The sequence below is a fragment of the Ambystoma mexicanum genome, chromosome 11 (assembly GCF_040938575.1).
Source record: "Ambystoma mexicanum isolate Mex_15411 chromosome 11, UKY_AmexF1_1, whole genome shotgun sequence".
Lineage (NCBI taxonomy): Eukaryota > Metazoa > Chordata > Amphibia > Caudata > Ambystomatidae > Ambystoma > Ambystoma mexicanum.
Genome location: NC_090934.1, coordinates 1,356,318,005 through 1,356,337,552, shown reverse-complemented (window position 1 = coordinate 1,356,337,552; position 19,548 = coordinate 1,356,318,005).

Genomic DNA, 19,548 nt, shown 5'->3' with positions numbered 1-19,548 from the left:
CCATGCATTGGGAGCAGTACTTATGCAGTTATCAGACCAAGGGCAGGAAAGTCCAGTTGCATATCTGTCCAAGACGTTAAAACCTTCAGAGCTGAATGATTCCGTCCTGGAGAAGGAACTACTAGCAATCAAAAGGGCCTTTGGAGAGTGGAGGTATCTGCTATTGGGCACTAAATCTCCGGTGTAGATCAGAACAGACAATCAGAACTTGAAAAGCCTCCAGTATGTGGAAACCCTGAACAGTCGTCAAGCCAGATGGGCTCACATCTTTTCTCTATATAATATAACCTTCACCTTCATACCAGAAAGGATCAATCTAAAGGTGGATGCCTTGTCCAGGAAAGACACCCACGTATTCCCCTGTTTTTATTCCAAACACGTTTTTCCAAAGGCTATTTTCATTCATATGGTCTCTGACTTTCTTCAACACATCCTGGTGGAGACTCAGGACTAAGGGGACTTGTGTCGGCCTATCACAGTCAAATATGGTCTCAGACAGGAAAAGGGTTTCTTTTTCTATGATCAAAGAGTATATATGCATACAGCCTCACTCCAACGAGAAGTCCTAAGGACTTTTCATGATTCAAAGGCTGCCGTTCATTGTGGTGTTGCCAATACTGTAGCCTGACACAAAGACACTTTTGGTGGCCCACCTTGACCACCGATGTGCAGGAGTATGTCTCCTCCTGTATTACCTGTTTACAAACTAAGGTACCCAGGAAATTGGGACATTGGTTAAAGATGCCTATACCAGACAAGCCCTGGCAGATTATTTCAACCAATTTTATCATTGATTTGCCACCCTCTTAGGGACCCACAGCAGCTTTGGTCACAATTGACTTGTTTACGAAATTAGCTAATTTCATTCCCCTACCTGGAGTTCCTTCTGCTGCTCGTATGGCAAGACTGTTCATCGAGACCATCTTTTCTCATCATGGTTTACCCAACACTATTCTGTTGGATAGGGGTTCACAATATACATTTCATTATTGGCAACAGATTGGCTCCATCCTCAACATCAATCAGGCTTTAAGCTCAGGGTTTCACCCTCAAACCAATGGTCAGACGCAGAGGCTAAATCAGATGCTAGAGGGCTATCTATGATGTTTCATCTCAGCAGCTCAGGATAACTGGGTGGAACTGTTACCTTTGGCAGAATTAGCTTATAACAACGTAACTCATGCTTCCCTGAGATCCAGTCCCTTTCTGTGCACTTATGGATTTCACCCTTCTTGTTTTCCAACTATTTCTTCTACATCCACCCAGTTCCCGGATGATCCTCATTACAAGGTTGGAGGTAGCCTTCCCGCGAATGGGCAATTACCAGGGTATTCTGACCCGCCGGACCCGGTAATTGTACTTTCACGGTTGCCGGAATCAGTTGATCCCCATTCCCATTTGAGCCCAATAGGGATCAAAATGGGAATGGAGATGCCTGTAGCACCGGCACCCTTCATAACAGTGCCTGTGCTACAGGCATGCTGTGCTTCCGGGTGCCTTTCATTCCGCCAGGTCAGACCTGGTGGAATGAAAGGCACCCACAAGCACAATTCGGAGTTTGCCAGTCTGGATACAAAAGTACCAGTAAGCTTACCGGTAGCATTGTATCCGAACTGTCAAACTTGTAATGAGGCCCATAGATGCCTTGGTGACAGACATCCAGCAGGGTCACAGAATCGCCTGCACGGCTCTCCAGGAGGCACAAGACTGTGTCAAACTGTTTACTGATCGCCATCGCTCAACTGCGCCTGACATTTCTCCTGGTGACAAGGTGTGGATGGCCTCCTACTTTCTCCCACGCCATCTGGTGCTTTTGAAATTGTCTCCTAGATATTTTGGTCCTTTCGAAGTCCTGAAGATCACGGGGTCAGCAGCGTTTCAGCTCCAGCTTCCTCCTTCCTGTGCCAGGATCCACCCTGCTTTTTATGTGTCACAATTGAAACCTGATGTGCCCAACCGATTTCTTCATGACTCTGTTTCTTGCCCACCTCCGGTGTCCAGCGCAACAGGTCCAAAGTTTGAAGTGTCCGGGATATGTGACTCCTGTTATTTCCGTGGTTGCCTTCAATACCTGGTGGACTGGAAGAATTAATCTCCCGCTGATCATACCTGGGAAACGGCAGTCTCTGTTCATGCCCCCCAGCTGGTTCAGCATTTTCACAGGCTTCACCCCGGCAAACCGGGATTTTCTCCCCTTGTGAAGGGGGATTCTGTCACATCCTGAACTCGGCAGTATTCCATCTGGAACAGATGGAGAGGAAACAGTCCGATCCTCCAGTATTCTCCCAAGATGGTGCCGCTGTTCCATGTAGCGGTCTAGTCCTCAGATACCCTTCGGTCTCCTTCCTGTTTCCTCCCATGCCTGATTCCAGCAGAGGATATATGTGGCTGCAGTCAGGACGCTCTGTGAGTACATATGCTGTCTCTTTTAGTTTTCCACTCAAAGACTTTCTCACGATCTGACTTTCTCAATCCCTTCTCCTTCTATCTAGTTTCAGTGAGAAGACACTGTACTGAGCTTTCACTCACCCGATCTGCCTGTGCCTTTTGTAATAACAAATCCTTCCCGGTGCTTAGTGTTTCCCCGTCCTTAGCAATCTCAATAGTCACACGCATAGCAGTCACTTCACCCGTTCCCCTTACCTTCCTCCAGCACAGCAACTCCGACTCCTGCTCTTCCCACTGTTCCAGATATCTGCCTATGCCTTTCTGTAATGACAATTCCTTCCCGATATGTAGTGCTCCTTCGCCTTTACAAATGTCCATAGCCACACAAAAAAACACTTTCTCACCTGTCCATCTTACCTTCCTACAGCACAGCAACTCCAACTCCTGTTCTTCCAGGGAGTTCCGGATTTCCCGGGCTTCCAAACGGCAAGACATTCCTGAGTAGGACAGCACAGCTGATACAGTTATGCCATGATTCCCGAGCATCAGAACCACTGCAGACAAGCTCAGCGATCTGCACACTAGGATGTTTTCCCCCAGAGGGTTTCCCTGGAGTCTTTGTATACCCACGATCTTTACATTATTGGGAGAGCGGCGGACAAGGGTTCCTAGGGATCTTCTCTTAAGCCTCACACTGTTGAATCAGTTAAGGTTAGTCCAGATCTTGTGCGGTCTGGATAGCTATTGGCCTTTCACTACTGAGATTGTGAACCTAAATCTGGATATTAATAATATTGTGCCAAGGTGGAAAGGCACGAATTCAATCAAAGCCAAGTCACTTACTTTGGATATGTTCTGTCCGCTGAAGGCACTTCGATGTACCCAGCTAAAGTCTCAGCAGTCCTGGATTGGCCTTCCCCTTCAACGGTGAAGGGAATACAGCGGTTTTTGGGATTTGCACATTTTTATAGAAATTTCATCCCTCATTTTTCACTAATCATCCTTCCCTTAACTGCTTTATTGAAGAAGGGTGCTATCTTTAAGAGGACAGAAAAAGCACAGCAGCCCTTGGACAAACTTAAGAATTTATGTTCCTCTGCCCCTGTTCTACATATCCCAGATCAGAACAAGGGATTCATTGTGGAAACCGATGCTTCATACCATGCATTGGGAGCAGTACTTATGCAGTTATCAGACCAAGGGCAGGAAAGTCCAGTTGCATATCTGTCCAAGACGTTAAAACCTTCAGAGCTGAATGATTCCGTCCTGGAGAAGGAACTACTAGCAATCAAAAGGGCCTTTGGAGAGTGGAGGTATCTGCTATTGGGCACTAAATCTCCGGTGTAGATCAGAACAGACAATCAGAACTTGAAAAGCCTCCAGTATGTGGAAACCCTGAACAGTCGTCAAGCCAGATGGGCTCACATCTTTTCTCTATATAATATAACCTTCACCTTCATACCAGAAAGGATCAATCTAAAGGTGGATGCCTTGTCCAGGAAAGACACCCACGTATTCCCCTGTTTTTATTCCAAACACGTTTTTCCAAAGGCTATTTTCATTCATATGGTCTCTGACTTTCTTCAACACATCCTGGTGGAGACTCAGGACTAAGGGGACTTGTGTCGGCCTATCACAGTCAAATATGGTCTCAGACAGGAAAAGGGTTTCTTTTTCTATGATCAAAGAGTATATATGCATACAGCCTCACTCCAACGAGAAGTCCTAAGGACTTTTCATGATTCAAAGGCTGCCGTTCATTGTGGTGTTGCCAATACTGTAGCCTGACACAAAGACACTTTTGGTGGCCCACCTTGACCACCGATGTGCAGGAGTATGTCTCCTCCTGTATTACCTGTTTACAAACTAAGGTACCCAGGAAATTGGGACATTGGTTAAAGATGCCTATACCAGACAAGCCCTGGCAGATTATTTCAACCAATTTTATCATTGATTTGCCACCCTCTTAGGGACCCACAGCAGCTTTGGTCACAATTGACTTGTTTACGAAATTAGCTAATTTCATTCCCCTACCTGGAGTTCCTTCTGCTGCTCGTATGGCAAGACTGTTCATCGAGACCATCTTTTCTCATCATGGTTTACCCAACACTATTCTGTTGGATAGGGGTTCACAATATACATTTCATTATTGGCAACAGATTGGCTCCATCCTCAACATCAATCAGGCTTTAAGCTCAGGGTTTCACCCTCAAACCAATGGTCAGACGCAGAGGCTAAATCAGATGCTAGAGGGCTATCTATGATGTTTCATCTCAGCAGCTCAGGATAACTGGGTGGAACTGTTACCTTTGGCAGAATTAGCTTATAACAACGTAACTCATGCTTCCCTGAGATCCAGTCCCTTTCTGTGCACTTATGGATTTCACCCTTCTTGTTTTCCAACTATTTCTTCTACATCCACCCAGTTCCCGGATGATCCTCATTACAAGGTTGGAGGTAGCCTTCCCGCGAATGGGCAATTACCAGGGTATTCTGACCCGCCGGACCCGGTAATTGTACTTTCACGGTTGCCGGAATCAGTTGATCCCCATTCCCATTTGAGCCCAATAGGGATCAAAATGGGAATGGAGATGCCTGTAGCACCGGCACCCTTCATAACAGTGCCTGTGCTACAGGCATGCTGTGCTTCCGGGTGCCTTTCATTCCGCCAGGTCAGACCTGGTGGAATGAAAGGCACCCACAAGCACAATTCGGAGTTTGCCAGTCTGGATACAAAAGTACCAGTAAGCTTACCGGTAGCATTGTATCCGAACTGTCAAACTTGTAATGAGGCCCATAGATGCCTTGGTGACAGACATCCAGCAGGGTCACAGAATCGCCTGCACGGCTCTCCAGGAGGCACAAGACTGTGTCAAACTGTTTACTGATCGCCATCGCTCAACTGCGCCTGACATTTCTCCTGGTGACAAGGTGTGGATGGCCTCCTACTTTCTCCCACGCCATCTGGTGCTTTTGAAATTGTCTCCTAGATATTTTGGTCCTTTCGAAGTCCTGAAGATCACGGGGTCAGCAGCGTTTCAGCTCCAGCTTCCTCCTTCCTGTGCCAGGATCCACCCTGCTTTTTATGTGTCACAATTGAAACCTGATGTGCCCAACCGATTTCTTCATGACTCTGTTTCTTGCCCACCTCCGGTGTCCAGCGCAACAGGTCCAAAGTTTGAAGTGTCCGGGATATGTGACTCCTGTTATTTCCGTGGTTGCCTTCAATACCTGGTGGACTGGAAGAATTAATCTCCCGCTGATCATACCTGGGAAACGGCAGTCTCTGTTCATGCCCCCCAGCTGGTTCAGCATTTTCACAGGCTTCACCCCGGCAAACCGGGATTTTCTCCCCTTGTGAAGGGGGATTCTGTCACATCCTGAACTCGGCAGTATTCCATCTGGAACAGATGGAGAGGAAACAGTCCGATCCTCCAGTATTCTCCCAAGATGGTGCCGCTGTTCCATGTAGCGGTCTAGTCCTCAGATACCCTTCGGTCTCCTTCCTGTTTCCTCCCATGCCTGATTCCAGCAGAGGATATATGTGGCTGCAGTCAGGACGCTCTGTGAGTACATATGCTGTCTCTTTTAGTTTTCCACTCAAAGACTTTCTCACGATCTGACTTTCTCAATCCCTTCTCCTTCTATCTAGTTTCAGTGAGAAGACACTGTACTGAGCTTTCACTCACCCGATCTGCCTGTGCCTTTTGTAATAACAAATCCTTCCCGGTGCTTAGTGTTTCCCCGTCCTTAGCAATCTCAATAGTCACACGCATAGCAGTCACTTCACCCGTTCCCCTTACCTTCCTCCAGCACAGCAACTCCGACTCCTGCTCTTCCCACTGTTCCAGATATCTGCCTATGCCTTTCTGTAATGACAATTCCTTCCCGATATGTAGTGCTCCTTCGCCTTTACAAATGTCCATAGCCACACAAAAAAACACTTTCTCACCTGTCCATCTTACCTTCCTACAGCACAGCAACTCCAACTCCTGTTCTTCCAGGGAGTTCCGGATTTCCCGGGCTTCCAAACGGCAAGACATTCCTGAGTAGGACAGCACAGCTGATACAGTTATGCCATGATTCCCGAGCATCAGAACCACTGCAGACAAGCTCAGCGATCTGCACACTAGGATGTTTTCCCGCAGAGGGTTTCCCTGGAGTCTTTGTATACCCACGATCTTTACATTATTGGGAGAGCGGCGGACAAGGGTTCCTAGGGATCTTCTCTTAAGCCTCACACTGTTGAATCAGTTAAGGTTAGTCCAGATCTTGTGCGGTCTGGATAGCTATTGGCCTTTCACTACTGAGATTGTGAACCTAAATCTGGATATTAATAATATTGTGCCAATATTGTTTGTTATATTCTTTTGCCATATATTTTCTTTGTGTGTTTGTTGTTTAGTGTGAGGGTCAGTTATCTTATGTTAGAGAGTGTTCCCTTAGCTTTATTCAAGCAGGAAATTTCTCTGCAGGGTTGGGACAGAGAGGCATTTTTAAATATATTTTCTTTAATAAAATGGCATTTCTAATAAATCAACAAGCAGTTTGCCTCGCATTACTGACCCCTCCTATATGGTGTCAGGATTGGGATCGGAATCAGCTGATACAAACCGGGTACCCTCAATGTATCTGGCAGACTTTGATTAAACTGAGGCTGAGTCAGAAAAGGGATGGTCTGTGCCTATTCTTCCTACGCGTGCCACTTGTACTTTCTATTCAAATCCTGGTTCTAATACCTCTCTTGCTAGGGAGAAAAGAAACTTTGATTCCTTTTCCATCAGAGGAGCCAGGAAAATAAGAGAAGTTCCTTGTAATCAGTGGCCTCTTAAGATGAATGTAGGCATAACATTTTTCAAAGTCTCAGGCCAGGCTATCCTTCCTAAAAGACAATGGGCCGCATTCCGAGTCTGGCGGTAAAAATCTGCTGTTACCGTGATGACGGTCCCACTGGTTCTGCCACAGCGGGTTGCCGGAAACAAGGTAGTAGTACGCCTTGTCGGCGGCGCACATCCCATATATGCGGAACCGGTGGCATGGCCATCACAGTAACACCGTCGGAGATTGGGTTGGTGGTGCATCTGCCACATGCATAACAGACGTAGCGGCAATGCGAAACAGAGCCGGAAACACCGTAACCAGAAATAACGTGATCACCGGAACTGGAAAGAGGGCAGCATCCATTTAAAAAATCACAATCCAAAGCAATCTCCCTGTGCTGGAAGCCATCCACCCCTTCTGAGTGCCTGAGCTAATCAAGAGACATGACAGCCGGGATCCCGCAAACCTGCCAGCGCAAGCCACACCTTGGTGAGGCTGAGCTCAACATGCTTGTTGATATCATGGTGGAGCATACCGGGGTGCTACTTTCCGCCGACCAGCGCCGCAGCACGTAGCTCCGGAAGAAGGGAATCTGAGAGGAAGTTGCTCGGAAGGTGATGAAGTGTCTGTCAGGTTGCCCACATCGTTGTGCGGGCGGACCCCTGTTGGGTCCCCAGGACACGACGTCCCGGACGTGACGTCAGGGGAAGGGGGAGGGACGAGGGAGGTTTCGGCAGTTCCACCGATGCAGTTATTAAAGCAGGTTGAATACAGACACGGCTCCTGCGTGTTATTCCGGCGTGCGCCGGCACAGCTGCTTGGGCCCGCTTCAGAGAGCGAAGCGGGGACCCAACACTGGCGACGAGGGTGCGCGGACCCCGCAGGCGCCGTGCCGAGGTCTGCGGCCGAGCAGTTTAGCGCGTCGGCGCGCCTCGGGCACGGTTGCCAACCCCGCAAGGCCCCGCCTCCCGCGTGACAGAAGCCTCACATCCAGCCCGTTCACCCTCTGCAACAACGGGTGCGCCGTGTGAGCGCGGCCCCGGCTCCCGTGTGACATTACTCGCAAGCCGGAACTCAGGCGCTCCGGCACCGCCGGGCACTCGTCACGAGCGGCCCCGCCCCCGAGGTCGAGCGCGCCGTGTGAGCGCGGCCCCAGCCCCGCGTGACACAGCAGACACCCGCTCAGAGACGCCCACGGGACACGGGTGCTCCGGACCCGCGGAGGCACCCGCCACAAGCGGCCCCGCCCCTCCACACGCGGGTGTTCAAAAGAAGACGTGTTGGTGTATCCAGCACCCAGCAGGAGTACAGGCCAAAGGCCACACCACGAGGAAGCACCAACGTAGGTACACACAGTGCACCTCACATAGCACACAGGTCATTGCCACAACACCCTGACTGCGGCGCAGTCTTGTCGGACACCGCGACCACCCCGGCGTCCTCCTCAGGAGGAGCAGGACAGGCATCTGGAAGCGCCGACACAGCGCAGGACAACAACCTGCATGCACACCAGGAAGGAGCAGCCCAAGTCATGCATATGCCCAACCCATTTGAAATCAGAGACACCTCCAACCTGGGGCCCAGATGGAACATATGGTTACGAGACTTCAAGTTCTACACAGGGGCCATAGGATTGACGGACGACACGAGGCTGAAAAATACACTGTTCATGGCAGTGGGACCAGCGGTAAGAGACATTGCGGGGGAGTTGCTGGACGTAGACACCGTCACATATGGGGAACTACATGCCAAACTGTCCGAATACTTCGCACCGCATACAAACGTGGATTATGAGCGCCACATGTTCCACACAACAAGACAGGAAAAAGGGGAGTCCATAGACAGTTTTGTGATGCGATTACGCATCAAACTGAAACATTGTGAATTCCACAGGTACTCCAACGAAGAGGCGCTCAGGTCCCAAGTGATAGCTGGATGCCTCTCACAGCCTTTCCGCAAACAACTGTTACAGAAACAACGGTCACTAGAAGAAATCCTGGCGCTGGCCCGCATGGAAGCAGCGGTGGACTCGCAACTGGACAACCTCGGCAAGGTGTCCATTCACCAACCCAGTGACAACGCAGAAATAATCAACAAGTTATACACTCACCCAAGTCAGACCAACAAACACCCCGATGCCACGTGCTTCAAATGCGGCTACGAATATCCGCACACTGGTACATGCCCGGCCATAGGGCAGAAGTGCGCCGCGTGCGGCGGAATGGACCATTACAGGGCCATGTGCAAGAACGCCCCGACCCACTCAACGCCCAAACACCGATTCCAGGAAAGGCGCAGGCCCACACCACAGAGCCCGCCCAGGCCGCCAGCGGACAGCGAAAGGCGGCGTACCAGGAAAGAAGAAGGAGACCGCAGAAGTCGCTACACACGCGAAGACAAACGGTCATCTGAGGACACTAGAAGATCACACAGGCGGCGTTTCGTAAGGTATGTGGAGACCCGATCCCCCACCAGCACGGATACCCTCTCGTCAGAGGAGGATCAGAGAAGGAAAGGGTACGTGTGGGCCCTACAGGACAACACGACGGCCACCCAACACAGCCCCATTTTGACACTCCAAGTAAACGACACACCACTGAAGTTTCTCGTGGATACCGGAGCGACGGTCAATATCATCAGCGAAAGCGCATATCAGTCCTTGATCGCCCCACCAAAGATCCGAAAAGCCACAGTGGACATATACCCCTATGGATCCAGGACACCCCTGCCATGCAAAGGCATGATCACAGCCACATGCACACACAAAGGACACTCGGTGAAGATCCCACTGTACATTCTAGACACAGAAGCCAACAGCGGGTGCATACTGAGTTTCCGGACAGCAGTTGACATGGGACTGGTACACATCTTATACCAGTTGATGGCCCACAAGTACTTCGCCAAACCGGACTCAATTGAACAATCATTCCCCAGACTCTTCACAGGTCTAGGCAAACTACGCAACCGAAAAGTGCACCTCCACATCAACCCTCAGGTCAAACCAGTAGCCCAACACTACCGAGGCATCCCGTTCAACGTCCAGAGACAAGTAGAAGAGGAATTGGACAAGCTCATCAAAATGAATGTTATAGAACAAGTTTCAGGCCCGACACCATGGGTTTCACCCATCGTCCCTGTCCCGAAGAAGTCACCAGAAGGATCCATACGGCTATGCGTCGACATGCGCAGAGCCAACACAGCCATCGAAAGGGAGCGACATCAAGCGCCGAGAATCACGGACATAATTCACCTCCTCCACGGGGCAAGGATATGCTCCAAATTAGACCTCACAAAAGGCTACCACCCAATCGAAATAGCACCGGAATCCCGTTACATCACCACGTTTGTCACTCATCTCGGCCTGTTTCAATTCAAAAGGCTCAGTTTTGGCATATCCTCAGCCGCTGAGATCTTTCAGGAGGAGATCCACAAGGTGATCAGGCACGTTCCCAACTGTCTGAACTATTCGGACGACGTCCTGGTATACGGCAAATCACAGGAAGAACATGACCTGGCACTGCACAGAGTATGTCAGGCGCTAGACGACGCAGGGCTCACCCTAAACAAAGCTAAGTGCGAATTCTCCAAAGGATCGCTGAGGTTTTTCGGGCACATCTTCTCAGATAAAGGCATGAGGCCAGACCCAGAGAAAGTGGAAGCCCTCAACTCAGCCACGCCCCCCGTCAACACTACAGACCTCAGATCGTTTCTGGGACTGGCCAGCTACGGCTCCAGGTACCTAAAAGACTATGCCACCGTCAGCAATCCCCTACGACTCCTCACCAGGAAGGACACGCCGTTCACGTGGTCAAAGGAGTGCCAGGCAGCATTCGAAGAAATACGAAGGGCCATCACACAGGCAGAGGACATGGCATATTTTGACGCCAGCCGTGATACCGAGCTGATAGTGGACGCCAGCCCTGTGGGACTGGGCACCATATTGACACAAAAAGACCACAAGGAGCCACGGTCCACGCACGTGGTAGCATACGCCAGTAGGAGCCTGACGACCACAGAACAGGCATACTCTCAGGCGGAAAAAGAAAGCCTCGCGGTTGTCTGGGCCTGCGAATACTTTCATCTATTCCTTTTTGGCAAGGAGTTCACTATCATCACGGACCACCAGGCACTACTCACCATATACGGCAGCCCGAAGGCCAGGATGCCACCAAGAATTGCCAGGTGGGGGCTCCGCTTGCAGGACTACAGGTTTACCATACAACACCGGCCAGGAAAAGAGGAAAACCCAGCGGACTATCTCTCCCGACATCCCATGCCCACGACGGCGTCCCAACCGTCCATAGCGGACGCGTACATTAATTACATTATTCACCACCTACAACCACTTCCGGTAGGGTGGCTGGAGCTGTCCGTCCAATCAGAAGCAGACCCAGCACTGCGAATTGCCCGGCACTGCCTTCAGGTAGACAAGACGGCCCTCATGAAACAGCAGGCCAGAGGTGAAGCGGAAACCACGAAAGAAGACATCAAGTGGCTAGATCAAGTCCGCGACGAGTTGACCGTGGTAGAGGATAACGTCATACTAAAAGGCTGCAAGGTTGTCGTCCCGAGAACCCTCCGAGAAAGGATAATACACCTAGCCCATGAAGGACACAGGGGCGTAGTCACCACAAAGCGCCTCCTTCGCCAGAAAGTCTGGTTCCCCCAACTTGACCGCCTGGTGGAAAACATACTGGGCAACTGCCACGTCGGTGCACAAGTGGCACCCCGCCACACCCGAACCCCCTACAACCCTCACCGCTGCCCAACAAAGTGTGGGAAGAGTTGGCAATAGACTTATTCGGACCACTGAATAATGGGACACACGTGGTCGTACTCATGGACGAGCACTCAAGATACCCGGACGCCCAGATAGTAGAGAGCAGCGCCACGACGTGTGTCATCCCAGTTATCGACAGGATGCTCTCTGCCTATGGCATCCCCAAGATCATAAAGTCCGACAACGGTCCCACTTTCATCAGTCAAGACTTTCAACAATTCGCAAAATACATGGGGTTTCAACATCGACGCATAACCCCCAGGTGGCCACAGGCCAACGGCATGGTCGAGAGATTCATGGCCAACATAAAGAGGACCCTACAAATAGCCCATGTGCAAAACAAGCCATTCGAACAGGCCCTTAATCAACTTCTACGAGAATACAGGCACACCCCCCACAGCACAACGGGTGTATGCCCGGCAGACCTGATGTTCCGAAGACCGATCACCACGCGACTACCCGAGGACCCGAGACCACAAAATCCAACACCGCTGGAACAAGAAGCGCAAGCAAACGACACCGCGAACAAAGCAAAAACAAAGGAGATCACGGACAGGAAAAGGAGGGCTCGGGAGAACACAATGCAACCAGCAAACGAAGTATGGCTAAGACAACCCAAGAACAGGAAAGAGGAAGCCACCTTCGCACCCACACCGCTAGTCGTGACACATAAGAAGGGTTCTATGGTCACCGCACAAAGAGGTGACCACTCAACAATAACCCGGAACAGCTCGCACTTCAAACGAGTCAGACTGACTCCAGCAGGCCAATGGACCTGGGACCGAGACAGCGATGAGGACAGACCACGCGAAGAAGCTTATCAGGGAGACGGAGAAGAGTCAGAAGGCGAAGCGCCCCGCTCCCCACCCGCCAGGGAGGAACCGACCCCGAGCAGGACAACACGACCGCAGAGGAGTCGCATGAAACCGATGCGACTCATCGAGGAGATGGGGTAAGAAAGGAGCCCTTCAACTAACGCGTTAAAAAGGGGGGAGATGTCAGGTTGCCCACATCGTTGTGTGGGCGGACCCCTGTTGGGTCCCCAGGACACGACGTCCCGGACGTGACGTCAGGGGATTGGGGAGGGACAAGGGAGGTTTCGGCAGTTCCGCCGATGCAGTTATTAAAGCAGGTCGAATACAGACCCGGCTCCTGCGTGTTATTCCGGCGTGCGCCGGCTCAGCTGCTTGGGCCCGCTTCAGAGAGCGAAGCGGGGACCCAACAGTGTCAAGGACTTTCACAAGCGCTGGGACGACCTGAACCTGAGGGTGTACAACCTCCTTGCTGCACACCGCAGGCACTGCACGAGTACAGGTGGCAGACCATCCTCGCCCATCATGCTGCTACCCTGGGAGGAGAAGTGCAGCAGTGGGCTGCATATGGAGGGGATTGAGGGAGTCGGAGCAGCAGAGGTGGGACCCGGGACACCTGCTGAGGCTGGTGAGTACAGAAAGTGCCCAAATGTAAAGCGCACACCATGCCCACCTTGCCTAACCCCCCCTTTACCACCACTGCACTGAAATGGCCATAGCACTGCCCACATCCCCCAGACCCGACCCAGCACTAGCATGCTCCCCCACCTAGTCAATGTGGCGCAAAGGAAGTCACATGCCCTGTCTCCCATGCATGTGCCATACCCAACCACATGCCAAGGCACCACACAGTGGCCCACATCCTGAGTGTGGGGGTCCCGAAACAAGGGTGCCTGTCAGTTCACCAGCACACATGTCACTGGACCGTCACACACATGATGATGCCCCATTGCACTGGCTGCCAGGGCTGCAGCGCCCAAGAACGGTGCCGGTGAGTCTGTGTCCTCACTCCCATAGAGTCCTGTGGGACTCTATGGGAATGGGGATCAACAACATTTCCGGCGCCTGACTTCCTGGCCCCCGGACATGTAATAGGCCAGTGGCAGCGGGAAGTCAGGCACTGGTAATTATTTATGGGTTCGGTGGCAACCCGCTGGTAGCACCGGCAGGGTTTCTGACGGACCCGTAATGAGGCCCAGTGTCACCTGCACACTGCATCACACCGGCCCCCTGCAGGGACACCCATATACACCTGCATTGAAACCATGGGTACAACCTTGACCATGCACCCAAGCCCCCCCCAATAACCAGCACCTGAGAACACTGACAAACAACTCATAGGCAGCCTCTACTGCCAAGTGAAAAAACATAATCCACAACGCAGACACTGTGCATCCTGGCAGTCAGTACAGCATGTGTGCCTGCCGTGCGGCCACTGCCACCACAGCACAACACTGGTAGCCCTCACCTGCACGCACACATGGGCACCCACCCACCCGCACGCACACATGGGCACCCACCCACCCAATGGGGAGTGCATGTCCCTTACATGTCCCTGCCAGCCCTACCAGGAAAACCCCACACACAAACTGGGCATGCAATCAGGTTACACATCGACTCCAGGCATGCACCCCCCCGAACAACCCCCTCAGCACTCCCCTCACCACATTCCAACTACCTGCACACGGGCAGACCGGCATGCTACTACCCACAGCCAACTGCGGTGTACATGGCAGCAGTCCCAGAAGAGCTGTGTTGCATGTGCTGCCTGCACAGTGCTTGCATTCGTGGCCACACAACACATGCATTAGTATGCCATACCATGCAGCACTGCATGTCCCCACAATGTAATGCTGCACGATCACCATATTGTATGTAACTGTATGCCAGGCAGGTCACTGACATCATGCCTTTCATTGACACACAGGCATATCATCTGACAAGAATCGCAGCCAATCAGACACATCGAGGGGCAACGGACATGCAAGGCAGATGTCACAACACCCGTCAATGTCCCGTGGCAGTACATCCGGCAGTGTGCATGTCATAACTGCCAGGTGCACCAGGCAGCCCCTGTGGAGGATACCCCCGCTGCCCCTGTGCACCAGGCAACCCCTGTGGAGGATACGCCAGCCTGACTACCATGGCACTGACAACAGTGATGGGGATGCAGTTGGAGACGCTGGACTTGACACGGGGGACTACACCGATCACACCCCAGATGTGGGTGAGACATTTAGCCCCATGGGTCTATGAAGCCCACAGTGCTCACCCTACCCCTCTGTCAGGGAAATGAATGCGCATCTCGGGCACATGGAGGAGCGTCAGGACACCCTCACGTCCTTGGTGCAGCAGCACCTGGAGGAGTCCTGTCGCAAGAGGGAAAGCAACCAGGCCATTGGGTATCGATATGCCTGTGCACTTTGCTGGTGAACTGCGGCCACTGTACATTTGACCAGGAGGGTCTGTAACGGTAATAGCATCCAGTACACAATAGCTGAGACAATGCAATGGCACTGGCCCTCCAGGCATGCATGGGCCGAATCGCCAGTGTTCACACACCATTGGCCACCACCAGCTCCACGCCTGCAAGCTCCCAGCCAGGCAGCCCTAGGAGGCGATCCATGCACCTGTCTGGCATGGTAGATAAGTCCACACATGCCGCCAAGCTTGGGTGCAAGTAGGGCATAACCATGGACATGGCAAGGATCACACATGGGCATTGAACACTTGCACCACGTGTGACTAGTTAGGAAGGGGGAGGGGGGATTGATAGTTGGGATTGAGAAGTTGGGAGTGATAGTTACGATATGATATGATATGATAGGTTATTTATAACGCGCTTAATACCCAGAGGTTTCTAAGCGCGGACCCGGGGATTGAACCTGTGTTGCTCTGTGTCATCTTGCTTCAAAGCGAGCATGTTGCCCCTGAGCTTTCCTCCCGAGACAAGTTGGGAGTGATAGTTGAGGAGGGGGAGGAGAAGTTGTGGAGGGTATTCATGGTCCACCTGCTGTTACAATACTTCATGTAAAATACACTTGGTTCTGCATGTAAATGACGACTGGACATTCAGTTTTTGCGTGAGTATAAAGTGTTTAATTGAATGTGCTCAAAGATATGTGCCACCAATTGTGCACCATGTGGTTGTGATCAAAAGAAGTTGTGTATCAGTCCATCACAAGCATGTTGTCCATCCATGGCCTCCCAGTGGGGTCGCAATGGCATCCCGTCATCGGCGTCCTCCCCATCCTCCTCCTCAGCAGGGTCCATGTCCGGGGGTAGTGCAATGTTGCGTCTAATACACATATTGTGCAACATTGCACAGGCCAGGACGATCTTCCCCACCTTTATACGGCTATACATGAGGGCACCTCTTGATCTGCTGAGGCAGCAGAACCTTGCCTTGAGCAGTCCAAATGTCTGTTCTATAGTGCCCCATGTACTGATATGTGCACGGTTGTAGGCCTCTTCATGCGTGTCCCGTGGCCGTCATCAGCCATAGCGTGAGGGGGTGTCCGGCCTCACCTGCATGGGAGTGACAGAAGGGGGATGGAATCCTTGTGGTGCCAATTTCATGTCAGTGAAGTGTGCATTTACCCATTTCCCACATTTACTTAGCACAAGACATAGCACATGTTATAGATAATCCTAGTGATTGCTGCAATGTCACATGTAATGCCATAAGCACATTCAAATAGTTGGTCACTCATTTTATCTGAGACTGTTCTGCGTGCTCACTGTCTGCAGTCATACATTGAAATGGCCTTGAATGCTTCTACGTGTACTTTTGCCGGTATGGAAACAAGGGCACGTGGCTGCCTACTAGGGCCTTGTATCTGGTACAGTGCTAACAATCTGCCTACCTCACCCGCAGCGCCCAAGAGGCCTGACACTGCTGTGCGCTGCTGCCCCGGTAGGCAGTGTACTCACAGGAGCGCCAGCACATTTTTCAACTGTGCCAATCCTCCCATGTCCATATCTTCATTGCGTACTATTGCACTCCATGGTAAGGGGGACTTGCAACTTACCGGCACCTGGCTCCCTGAGCCACAGTAACCTGTAATTGTTCTGTGGCATCGGTAAGCCAGGTACATGTAAGGTGTCTGGTGTCCGGCACAACCCCGGCAGGTGCACGGTCGGGCTTCCTGCTGGCCTTCGGATGTGGTCCATGTGTGTGTTCCCTTTGATGTCTCTCAAATATTGATGGCCAATCCCACTGGGTTGTTCCTTCATGTTGTGTGTTTTGCTTGCTTCACCACGCCATTCTACATCTTCTGCGTGTCAATTTGCATGTCTGCGATCACAGGTACAATTTGCATCATGATGGCACACAGATATGCATCGATTGGGGATATATGTACATGTGTGCAGTGAGACATTTATCGTTCACACATGATGCAGCACGTGTGTGGTTGTCATTCATTGTCAGAATTGAGTACTGTTTAGAGTGGGTTAATGCACTGTAATGTGCACTTGGTGCTTGCTGAACAGTTGTGTGGGGGGTGGCGGGTTGCCGACAGGCATGGCGACAATTGCCTTGCTCCCTATGCAGGGTTGTTGACTGGATGTTTTGTAGTCAATTTTCCCTCACTGATTCTCACACACCTTGACATGTTGGCCTATGCCGCCATGGCGTCCTTCTATGCTCATTGCGTCAGCCCATACTGTGTCCCTTGATATGTTGCAATTTGCTCATCACTGTCATTCATTCCTGTGTGCCACATTCAGGTCCACATACATGTCACATGCATATGGGTATGTGCTCCTGTGACAGGCAAGTGTACTGACTACATGCTGCGGGGTTCACTGCTGATGGGGTGTAGGATTGCATTAATTTGACTTGTCTCTGATGCAGGCGGTGGGGGATGTGCACAGTCTTATAGCAGGCACCTTTGTAGGTTGTGTGATACATTCTGGTACATGTGGTACTTTTGTGTTGCCTCAATGACTTCTAATTGATAGGGATACATGTGATCCATGTACCCATTTGGTACATACATTCCATGCCTTTGAAATCATGGATGCAATTTGTGTGTGTTAGGTTGCATTTGGCATATGCTCAGCTGACTGTGCATCCACCCCCCACTACACAGAGGTCATGCATTGGTCATTCTACTCACCCAACAGCCAGGTGCACTCTTGCGAGTGCCTATTTACCCCCTCCATTAAACAGAGGTCATGCATTGGTCATTCTACTCACCCAACAGCCAGGTGCACTCTGGTGTGTGCCTATTTACCCCCCCGCCCCACTATACAGAAGTCATGCATTGGTCATTCTACTCACCCTACAGCCCGGTGCACTCTGGTGAGTACCTATTTACCCCCCCACAATACACAGAGGTCATGCATTAGTCATGCTACTCACCCAACAGCCACAGGCACTCTCTGCCATGCCGTACCATGCCATGTACCCTGGCAACGTGGAGTTCCGCAAGACCAATGAGTCGTGGGTGGATCCCAGAAACTGTGTGCAACAACGGGTGATGAGGTGTTCTGCATCACAGGCCATCTGCACATTGAGGGAGTGCAATTGTTTGCAGTTTCGATGCACTGCCTCAATGGAATGTCTGACCACCAACTCCACATGGGTGCAATCTAACCCACTGATGCAATTGGGCATGCCTGCCAGGGCATGGAAGGCCACTTTGGTGGCCTTAACTTGGGCATGAGTTCAGGGTAAGGCGATGTGGTCTGCCACATGGAGCAGCAGTGCATCTAGGACCTGGAACAGCACCTTTGAGGAACAGGGTTGTGACACTCTGTTCCGCTCACCCACGGTGTGTTGGTATGGGCCGGTTGCCAGAAAGTGCAGTACAGACACTACCTTCAGCAAGGGGGGTTGCAGTCTGCATAGTTATCAGGCTGCTGATGTCATCATGAATACGGTTGACAATTGATGTTATGGTCTCCCTGTCAAGCCGGTACAAGGTGTAGATTTGGCTTGGGGTCAGGTTCCAGGGTGTGGCCCTGATGTGGGGTATCGGTGGCTGCCTGCGGGGTGCTACCTGCTAGCCATTGATGTTGTGCATGGCCAACTGGTTACTCATTTGCCTCTTGCGCCTCTGCCTCTCTGCTGCTTCATCCTCAATCCCTCTTTGCAGGTTCTCCAGCCCAATTGCTGCTACAGGGACTGCCAGCATGGTTGTGTTGGGAGTTGGGTTGGGTGTCGGTGTGGTCCTTTTGTACATTCCCAGTGGTCAATGGTGTGGAGCTGGGCTGATTTTGGGCACCTGGGGCCTGTTGCTGATCACCTGGTACTGTTTACCCTCTGAACCACAGTGCCGGTATTACAGGTGCGGTATTCACAGTGCCACTGGCATTTTTATGGCATTGTTTCTGAGTAGGCGGTTCTCTGAATGTGCCCATATTAATGCTGTGCCGCTAATTCAGGCACGTCCGGCAGCTCATTCCACAGTTTACGGTCATGGTGCTGCCATATGCAGTGGCGCTGTGGGTGTCACTTTGCAGTAACAGTGTTTCCGCATTTGCAACTCTGCATGTGCCGGTCCGGAAAACAGTGCCATTATGGTGCTAACGGCACCGCTCTTTCCAGACCGGCATGCTTGTAATGAGGTCCAATATGTTGTAGGGAATGTGTAACATCTATATTTCCCGTAGAATTCCCATCTATATATCTGCCTATGTTATACCTGACCAATGACCCGGATTTAAGATCTATCCACTTATCTCTAGTGGAAAGGAATTGAGACTTATGGTTCTCAATTTTTCAACCACTATCCATGA